This window comes from Meles meles, chromosome 19 (assembly GCF_922984935.1).
Source record: "Meles meles chromosome 19, mMelMel3.1 paternal haplotype, whole genome shotgun sequence".
NCBI classification, from domain to species: Eukaryota; Metazoa; Chordata; class Mammalia; order Carnivora; family Mustelidae; genus Meles; species Meles meles.
In genome coordinates, this window is record NC_060084.1 from 21,556,695 (window position 1) to 21,567,267 (window position 10,573).

The window sequence follows — 10,573 nt, forward strand, 5'->3', positions numbered from 1 at the left end:
GCTGACCTAACCCGTGAGCCCTTTGGCAACTTTCCTCCAGCTGGTCCTAGGTGAAGACCTTACAGGTAAATACTTAACTCTGACTCGGAAGAAAGCAGCGTTGCCGTGAACTGCTTTTAGAGGCTGCTTGGCGAGGAATCGTGGGCAGACTTAGAAGTTGAGATTTGTCCCTATTTAAAAAAGCTAACAAGAAAATGCTACTTCAGTATTACTACCAGGAGGAACTTAATTCTGCCAACAACTTGAATGAGCTCGAAGTAGGACACTGAGTCTCACATGAGCTGTGTTGTAGCAAAACTTTGACTCTAATCTTTTGAAACCATGAGTAGAGACTCCAGCTATAACATGCCTGAACTTCTGGCCTATAGAAACTATGAGGTAATAAATTTATTGTGTTTTAAACTGCTAAGTTTCAATTAGCAATAATCGCGCCTCGGATGAACCTCATTGGCTACGATACTGCCACTGCGCAAAGCTTCAACTGCTGAGTTTATAGTAGTTTGTTACACAGTGAAAGAGAGTTAACATGATTTTTAGTTTGTTTTTGAGAGCCAACACGATCTTTAAAAGAACTGAATAAACAAATTTCTGAATACCTGTCATGATGGATAAAACTACGTATTTTATTTGAAAGTAAATATTAATTTTTAAGTTGGCGTATCAGTCACTAAATTATCATTCTGAAGGCTAGTCTTCAATACAGGGTATTCTGTTCTGTAGGCATTTAGTATATGCCTACGAAAATGCACAGGATAGAGGAGCGAGTGAAAGCCATTTACTGGCTAATTCAAGGGCAAAGCACTTTAATATAGATTGGAAATAGAGGTTAAATATTATCATTTTTGAGGGCCTGGGTCAAATGGCATATCTCTAAAATTGGCTTTATTCTGCAATCCCTCTTGAATTTGTAAGCAGTAAAATTAATGAAAGAAATCTCAGATAATGTCTATATACTGACCTTTCTTATTTTGAAGAGTTTAATTCATGTCCCTTCTAATATCTTACACATCAAATGTCACTGCACCCAAAATAGCAGGGTAAGAGTCACTTCATCCTACATAGAATATATAAGCCTCTATTACACATATTAACATTTTCATTTCTAAAATAATTGTCAGCGTACTATGTTCCAACTCTTCTCTCCTTTTATGACCCTATTTTATACACATTTTTCTGAACTCTGGGGCCTTCTTTTTTGTCATTTTAATTTTCAGTTTCTATTCTAATTTTAATTATAATCAGCACCATTATTTCAAGGCAGCAAATGTCAAAATTGTATTTGAGTTTCTGGATCGCTTAAGAAAAAGTAGTTATTTTCTTTAAAATTACCTAAAGCAAAAAGAGGCATGACCTCTTGCAGATGGAGATTCTAAGTATTTGTAACATGATCCCAAATAATAGATGTAAAACAGACAGAGTCAAATGGAAGATAGACCTGTTTGAATCAGTGAGTGTATTCTGGAGTATTCTGATCTTTATGTGTTAGCTATTCGCAAATAAAGATTCTAATCCATGAACATAACTAATATTTTAAATAACACATTCTGTTTTTAATATACACGCAGTACATAAGGATAAGACATTTAAATTACTGCAACAGATGCTTGTTTATATGTATTTAGTACCATTATAAAAAGAGCCTGGAGAATACACAACTGATGGTTCTCATATATATGCCCAGTGCTGAGGGAAATGGATTTTATTTCTGGTAATTTAAGGCATCTAATCACTATCATTAAACAAATAAGGATTCATTACAGAAACAAGAAGAAGTGCTGTGAACACCGTGCAACTTGGAAATAAATGTGATCTAGAACTTGAGTTTCTGTGCACATCTTATTTGAGTACAATTTATTTGGGAGGTTTATGACCTGTTACTATTTCTCAATTTAATACAACTAACTGCTGCAGTGGTAGGTGTCAGCCACCTGCATAATTTGAGAGGAGAAGGGGCTAGTGGCAGAGAGGAAGTGGCCCTGCATATTAAAATTACACACAGGTGCACTTAAACTTGGAGGTACCAACTGCTTTAATAGATGAGATCATTCACAGACAAAATGTCCCAGTGGAATGAGATATAGAAAGTCACCAGGAAGCCACTGTGACAACATAGCCATAACCAATATCAAATGTGTGAAGTAGAAAACAGCTAGGTAGCGGATCTTAAGCTAATATCCAATGGCTTCTTCAGTTGTGAATAGCTTTCTCTTGCTTCATTCTGGTAGAAGTACTCAAGGCTTTAGATTTGGACAACTCTGAGGTAAATCTCAACTCAATCATAAATGAACTTCCTGCCATAGATACAGGTTGATTCTTGAAGCCTCAGTTTACCCTTCATTGAAAATAGTTTATTGATTCTTCTACCTGAAATATCTTGTAAGGATTAATGTCTATGAAAGTTAAGGTAAATATAAATGTGTCTCTCTTCCTTTTATCCCTGAATTGAATGGTTGAGAATAACCTGATCTCAGTAAAGAAGACTTCGGCTGATACATTTAATAAGAAAAGCATGTGTAGCTTATTTCTGGATAGGTATACAACAAAGCTAAGATTATTTAGAAGAATGAAAATTACTCTGGCAGCTCACTTGAATGGATCATTCTAGAATTTTAGGAAATATAGAAAGTGTCCAAAGAGAAAGTTAATGGGGAAAAATAAATAAATAAGTTAAAAAAACAGTGCCCCAACAATAAACAAATTAACATTTTTGATCAATGTTTCCTTTAGTTTTTTTGTCATGCTGGAATATGTGATCAGATCATGGTCTAAAGACCTGGTAATACCTTCTTAGGGAAAAATGCATGTAGGAACCAAATCAAGGCAATGGAATGATTCACTAATAGTTGACCTTTTTTAGGTATTCATGAATATTGAGAGAAAAAAATGAGTAAGTGGATGGATGAACTGACAGATGAATGAATGACAATTTGGCCCCAACTCCCATTTTTAGAGCTTTAATGCATTAGAATGGTAGTGGCTTGTATGGGGAACTACATTTTCCCACTACACTTTACTCCACACTAAGGAAAGGTTAAAGATGATTTCTTCATATACTACTAGTGTACATACCTGACTCTTAGATTCTCCCATTTTTCTGTGCTTATCTAAAGATTTCCTTTGTATAGAGAGTTGTTTCCTCTCTCTCCCTCTCTGTCTCTCTTCTGGAGTACAGATGTATTCCAAAGAATGTGCAAATTACTTAGCTGAAAAAAGGTTAAAGTTTCTCTGAAGTAACTATCTAAATGGAGAAAAGTTAAGATTAAACAAATCCTTTGACACACAAAAAAAGGAAAAATGGATAATGCATACATTGTTGGCTGCAATGGAATTGAAAGTGATTGAAGCAAAGGTCATCTGACTTCACAAAGAATTTTATGTAACTTGAAAGATGGGGAGGGAGAGAACAACAAAAAATAGCTTCTTTTTAAAAAAATTTTTCCTGTGGCAGGAGGAAAGATCTAAGTTCTTGTAGAGCAAAAAAAAAGATGCTGCCAGGTTTTGTGGATTTTATTTTATTTTATTTTATTTTATTTTATTTCTTCTCAGTGTTCCAAAAGCCATTGTTTATGCACCACACCCAGTGCTCCATGCAATACGTGCCCTCCATAATACTCACCACCAAGCTCAACCCAACCTCCCATCCCTTGCCCCTCCAAAACCCTCAGTGTGTTTCTCAGAGTCCACAGTCTCTCATGGTTCGTCTCCCCCTCTGATTTTCCCCAAGTCACTTCCCCTTTCCATCTCCCAATGTCCTCCCATGTTATTCCTTATGCTCCACAAGTAAGTGAAACCATAAGATAATTGACTCTCTCTGCTTGACTTATTTCACTCATTGTTCAGTGAGATTCCAGGAGTAGAAAGAGGAGCTAGGAGATTTTCCTAGGTCCCATGTGACTTTAGCTTCTCCTTGCCATCAGTTTGGAGAGCCAGAACTTGAGCATTTTAGAAGCAGGAACTCAGGGGAAACAAAACAAAACAACGACAACAACAACAAAAACACCTAAGAAAGAAATATGTTGCCATTACATCAAGAGTTACAGCTGTTGTGTCAAAAATATGTCAAAATGATTTTGAAACAGACTGCCTGTTTTTGTGGTTTGACTCAGCCATGTCCAAACTGAGTCACTTTGTACAAGTCACTTAAGCCTCTTTGAAAACATTCCATGTGTTTTTACTAACTGCAGGTATATCAAGACCAATTTTCCTCCATAATTTGGGACATTTCTGAAAGGCCATCCAAGCAATTCAAGTGAGTAGCCCCCTGTAGAAATTTTTTGTGCTTTATTTTTACTTTCTATAAAATAGGACTATATTAGCACATACCTCTTAGAAAAATGAAGAAAAATATATGAATTACTCCACTTCAAGTGCCTAAAAATTGTTCTAGGACACAGAAGTTGCTCAAGAAATGTTAGCCAAAAATCAGATAATTTATATTATTTGGTGAATAGCTGAAGAGGCTTAACATTTTTATGATCACCTCAACTGTCATTAAAGTGATCTGGTCACCATTGATTTTGCTTTTATTTGGTAAAAAAAATAAAATAAAATAAATGGCAGGGTTGGCGAGGGTGTTATTCATCAGAAATCTCTTTCATTGATAGGGAATAACTTTAACCATAGCTTTTTGGTTGATTTTAGACCAACTTACAAATCTATGTATGTTCTCCTGTTAGGTTCTTCAAAATTGTCTCAACCGTTCTTTCAGTAGGAAGATGACATTTATAGATATAATAACAGGCAATGGTCTTATTACCATCCAGGAGAAACACTGTGCAATGTTCAGGACAGTGTTTGAGGAAATGCAGTGAGTCATATGTCTCAGATTGAATTCTGGCCTTCTAGCAGGCCCAATGAACTTCAGTGAAAGTGAGATGAGATACCATTAAAGACTGCCTTCGGGACACCTGGGAGGCTCAGTTGGTTGAGAATCAGACTCTGGGTCTCAGCTCAGGTCTTGAATTTAATCCCTGTGTCAGGTTCCAGGCTGGGACTGGAAAAAAGGGGAAAAACAAAACAAAGCAAAAAACAAAAACAAAAACAAAAAACAAAAACTGCCTCTGAGCCTCTCTACATATTCCATTATTGTATTTCCCACCTTTTTAAACAAAATATTTATGAAGGTAAATTTTTTTGCCTTTGTTCTGGTGTGTTGAGGTTTCCAATTTTTTACTAAGTATATGTAACTGTTGGGTCCATTATCAAAGGAACGAGACTGAGACAAAGTGAAAGTTATGCAAAGCCTTATTCTATGCCAAGCATTAGAAGTTAGACTGACTGGCCAGGGGAACAAGGCAGACACAAAGTGAAAGTTATGTAAAGTTTTATTCTATGCCAAGCATTAGAAGTCAGCCTGACCGGCCAGGGCCACCTCCGAAGAGAGCGAGCCCCCCCCCCCCCTTGGTCTTACAGGCTAGTTTTATAGGGCACAACCGCAGACCTTTACATATGTGGCTTTGGCTGATTGGATGTTTCCACCTGTCTGGCCTTGTTTTAGATGTGGGTTTTAGTAATAGTTACCTGGAACCAATATAAACAAAATGACCTTGTTTTAGGTGTGTGTTTTAGCAACAGTTACCTGGAACTGATATCAATAACTGTTGAGGCATTTATTAAACAACAAAATGTCTACATAGGCAACATGGAGTCACTATGGCTAAGTAGGCCCAGGCAGGCCCTAGGGGTTTAACAGGTTTTAACATGGAATCAACCCCAACATAACTCTTATAGAACTTCTTATGTTCTATCCATTTCCTTCAATCCTGCCCTGTTGAATGGATACAAAGTAGTAGACATGAGAAAATCTTTTTCAAATAATTAGGAAGGAACATTTAATTTGATGTGTGGTTAGATCAGATATTTTATTTACAATGATGGGCTGCATCAAGTTTGGGCATCATAAAAATGCAAATAGAATGAGAAATGCTTAGGGACGAGTGTGTGACGTGCATATAGGGACAACTAGCCTTGAACATATAGTTTTTACCATCCAGAAATCACCATTGCTCATCCATGTGAGTGTCCATGGGTAATTACTGATCAATCAGGCCTATTTCACGTTTGTTAACTAAATGGATTCCCTTTGAGAGGAACCATTTCAAAACCTCAGAGAGATTTTCTATTATTTGGGAAATAGAAAATGTTATTAGGGGAATAAAAAAGAGTAATAGTGAAATTTTTTGTCCCCCAGCTTTATTGAGCTACAGTAGACTTATAGTGTAAATTTAAAGCATTTAACATGTTGAGTTTATATATTTATGTATTATGAATAGTTACTGCCATAGAAATAGGGGAGTATTCTGTGTACTTTCTGCAGTCAAATGCTCTACCACTGAGCTATACCCCCTCTGTGTACTTTCTGAAACTGGATACAACATATGCGTAGTTGAAATACTCAAAAACTTGGTTCAGAATTTAATTAATGAATAAATTAATTACTCTTTGAACATAGTTGGCATCTTGATGAATTAAGCATATTCTGCCATTATTTCATCTTTTTATTATTAATATATATTAATAATTTGATTACCATCCTCATCATGGTTGCTACACAGTTACAGAATATAATAATGTTGTTTTGAGTACTAAATTAGATATACTTAGAGGTTCTGAAATTATGACAATTAAATACAAAAAGTATCTATAGACTGTGACCTATCTTGGAAAGCTGTGTACTATGACGATATAATGGTTAATACCACTGGCTTTTGAACAAGAATTAACATGCAACTTAACACAGTTTAACTTTGATGGGAAAAGAAAGTATAACATGTATAATTTAGTTGGTCTGTTAGGAATCTGGACTTCCTGATAGTCACAGCCCCACCAACTTCCCTCCAATTGTTAGGTAATAGAGCAAGAGAGTCAGTTGCAATGAACAGTCTAGAAAAGTAATATTTGGTGTTTGGGGGATGACTGTTCAGGCTTTGTGATATCTGTACCATAGCCTTAACTTCTTCCAAGATATTGGGGAAGAATCACATGACCTCTTGGCAACATGGTAAAAACATCCATAGATTAAAGTGGCATGTTCTGGATCCCATCTAATCTGAAGGGTCATATCTCTTGTGCATTTGCTCTTTTTCTCTTCTTACAGGTCTCTAATTTTTGTTGGTGGTTGATTTAATTAATGATTTGAATCTGGATATGGTTATCCCTAGCTGAATCACCCTCACTTTGTCTCCTGTTAAGCTATTGAAACTTTTTCAATTCCTATCACCTTTGCTGTCTGTTAAACTAGTTCCAGGAGTCCTCTGCTGGGCTTTGCTGGATCCAAATGCAACATCCACAGCAAAGGAGAATCCAGGGATCCTGCAGACTTTGTGTACTGAACTTCTCTGAACTTCAGCTAAATCATCTACAAAATGGTTATAATATGTTTTTCCTTATGCAGTAGAGGTAAATACTAAATAATAGTAAATGATAACATCTAAAAGTACTGTATATGGAACGTCTATGCAGTTAAAAGTCATTAAATATAGGGGTACCTGGGTGGCTCAGTCAGGTGAGCAACTGACTCTTGGTTTCTGCTCAAGTCATGACCTCATAGTCCTGAGATCAAGCCCCCCTTGGATCCCTGTGCTAGGCTCTGTGCTCAGCAGGGAGTCTGCTTGAGATTCTCTTCCTCTCTCTCTCCCTTTGCCCCTCTCCCTACTTTCTCTCTCACTCTCTCTCAAATAAATAAAATTTTTTTAAAAAGTCATGAAATGCAATTGAAATAAAACAAATAATACAATGTCAAGGAAGAGGAAGAGGAGGCACTATTATATTTATACTTTAATATTGTAAAAAGAAACACATATGGTTGAGAATGCGCATTGAGATCTGAGTATAACTTGTCTCTTTCATTCCATGTGTTCTTTGACCATTTGTTTCCTTCCTTGGTATATCCCAATTTTCTTTAACATTGACTCCAGTAAATTTTCTCTGAAGGCCTGGATATCTATGTTAGTTAAGAAAGGTCAGGACAGGGGCAACTGCATGGCTTAGTGGGTTAGGCCTCTGCCTTCAGCTCAGGTCATGATCCCAGGGTCCTGGGATCAGGCCCTGCATTGGGCTTTCTGCTCCTCGGGGAGCCTGCTTCCTCCTTTCTCTCTGCCTACGTCTCTGCCTACTTGTGACCTCTGTCTGTCAAATAAATGAATAAAATCTTTTTTTCCTTTTTTTTTTAAAGATTTTATTTGTTAATAAATAAAATCTTTTTAAAAAGAAAAAAAAGGAAAGGTCAGGACAGGAAGATTTTCTGCCTTGAAAAATCTCAGCATCATCCAGTTGCCCAATAAAACAATAACAATGGCAATAGAACAATAACATAAACTCTCTCATTAAGAAGACAATTGTGTGTAACCCCCTCCCCCTCTCCCAACCCCACCTCCCCCCAGCAACCACCAGTTTGTTTTGTGAGATTAAGAGTCATTTATGGTTTGTCTCCCTCCCAATCCCATCTTGTTTCATTTCTTCTTCTCCTATCCCCCTAACCCCCCATGTTGCTTCTCCATGTCCTCATATCAGGGAGATCATATGATAGTTGTCTTTCTCCGATTGACTTATTTCACTAAGCATGATACCCTCTAGTTCCATCCACGTCGTCGCAAATGGCAAGATTTCATTTCTTTTGATGGCTGCATAGTATTCCATTGTGTATATATACCACATCTTCTTTATCCATTCATCTGTTGATGGACATCTAGGTTCTTTCCATAGTTTGGCTATTGTAGACATTGCTGCTATAAACATTTGGGTACACGTGCCCCTTCGGATCACTATGTTTGTATCTTTAGGGTAAATACCCAGTAGTGCAATTGCTGGGTCATAGGGTAATTCTATTTTCAACATTTTGAGGAACCTCCATGCTGTTTTCCAGAGTGGTTGCACCAGACCTGTACCCCTGGGGATAAAAATACGTTATATGTTTATAAAAAAAAAAAAAAATTGGAAGGGGAGGCGAACCATAAGAGACTATGGACTCTGAAAAACAACCTGAGGGTTTTGAAGGGTCAGGGGTGGGAGGCTGGGGGAACAGGTGGTGGGTAATAGGGAGGGCACATTTTGCACGGAGCACTGGGTGTTGTGCAAAAACAATGAATACTGTTATGCTGAAAAAATAAATTTAAAAAAAAAAAAAAAAGAAGACACTTGTGCGGAATATGTTCAAGGTTTAAGATGTTAGACAATTCAGCCTTGGTTGTCCTCCAGTTCATGTTTATGGTTCTATCTGTCCTAGAAGTCCTATCCATTAAGGAGTGCCCAATAAGGTATTCAAACTTCTGGTTTCTCACAAAGTGTGTCATGCCAAAGACCAGATGCCAAAACTATACCCACAAATATTTATGAGGTACAGAAACAAATGTCACAGCCCTGACACTAACATGTTGTTAAGGTTTACCTTACTTATTTCTTCCCTGGTCTTTGGATCTATGTTGGACTAGAACCAAGCAATTTTGAAGGTTTTGCCAAGTTTCAAAATAGTAACTGTTTTAATAGGCCCAATTTCCACATTAAGAAAAGAAAACTCAGCTATATGAATTTTAGCACCTTACAAATCTTAATAAATGTGTTTGATGATAAATTATTGTGGACTCCAATTCAAATGAGAGCAGATTTTTCTACTCTGAGAACTAATAGACTGTGATGTACAACGGTGGATTCAGTATTGAATTCTGGCTAATCGGAACTAACAGCTGACTAAATAAGTACCAATTGTTATATCTTCCATTGGCTAGAATTTCCACTAAGACATTACGTCTCTGTGAATAAATATCTGTTAGTTCCTTGCTAACTTGGACATGCTCGATAATGTGCTGGGCTTGGTGAGGATAAACAGATTTATACAATAGATTGGATACCTCTAGGAGCATTCAATAAAGCTTTCTGGTTAAGAATATTATCTCTGAATCTCAGCTTCATCTCTTACCTGTTCTGTGACCTTGAACTAGGTATTTCACTTCTAAAACTTAGCTTTTCCATTTGTGACATAGAAAAGGATGTTAGTAGAATCTAATGAAATATTGTATTGCATGTTCTTTTAGTATAGTGCATTGAGTCACATGTGATCAATCATAATGCATACTAGTTATGACCATGATTGTTAGTAATTTTTTGGCTTGAATTTGTATATTTGTTTAGAAATTGGGATGTTGTTACACCATTGATTTTATTTGATTTTTATTATTTTTTTTATTTTTAAAATATTTTATTTATTTATTTGACAGAGAGAGAGGTCACAAGTAGGCAGAGAGGCAGGCAGAGAGAGAGGGAGAAACAGGCTCCCCACTGAGCAGAGAGCCCGATGCGGGACTTGATCCCAGGACCCTGAGATCATGACCTGAGCTGAAGGCAGAGACTTAAACCACTGAGCCACCCAGGTGCCCGGATTTTATTTGATTTTTAAAGTGATACTCTGAGGGAGACTGATATGCCAATGTTAACAAGATGAATCTAAAAAAATAGAGGCCATCATGATCTTTTTTTTTTTTCATCATGATCATTAATGTAGGAAATGGCAAGATAAGCACTGGACTTCAGGTCAGAGACTCTTTTTTTCCATTACATGTCATTTTCTTATCATAATTGG

At 36.8% G+C, this 10,573-nt stretch overlaps 1 non-coding gene across 1 annotated transcript; it reads right to left on the minus strand.

Annotated features, from left to right (window-relative positions):
- Positions 1 to 334: 334 nt before the first annotated feature.
- On the minus strand, positions 335 to 477 carry LOC123931976. Its single transcript, XR_006816382.1, has one exon. It is a non-coding gene; the product is annotated as a U4 spliceosomal RNA (small nuclear RNA).
- Positions 478 to 10,573: the final 10,096 nt, after the last annotated feature.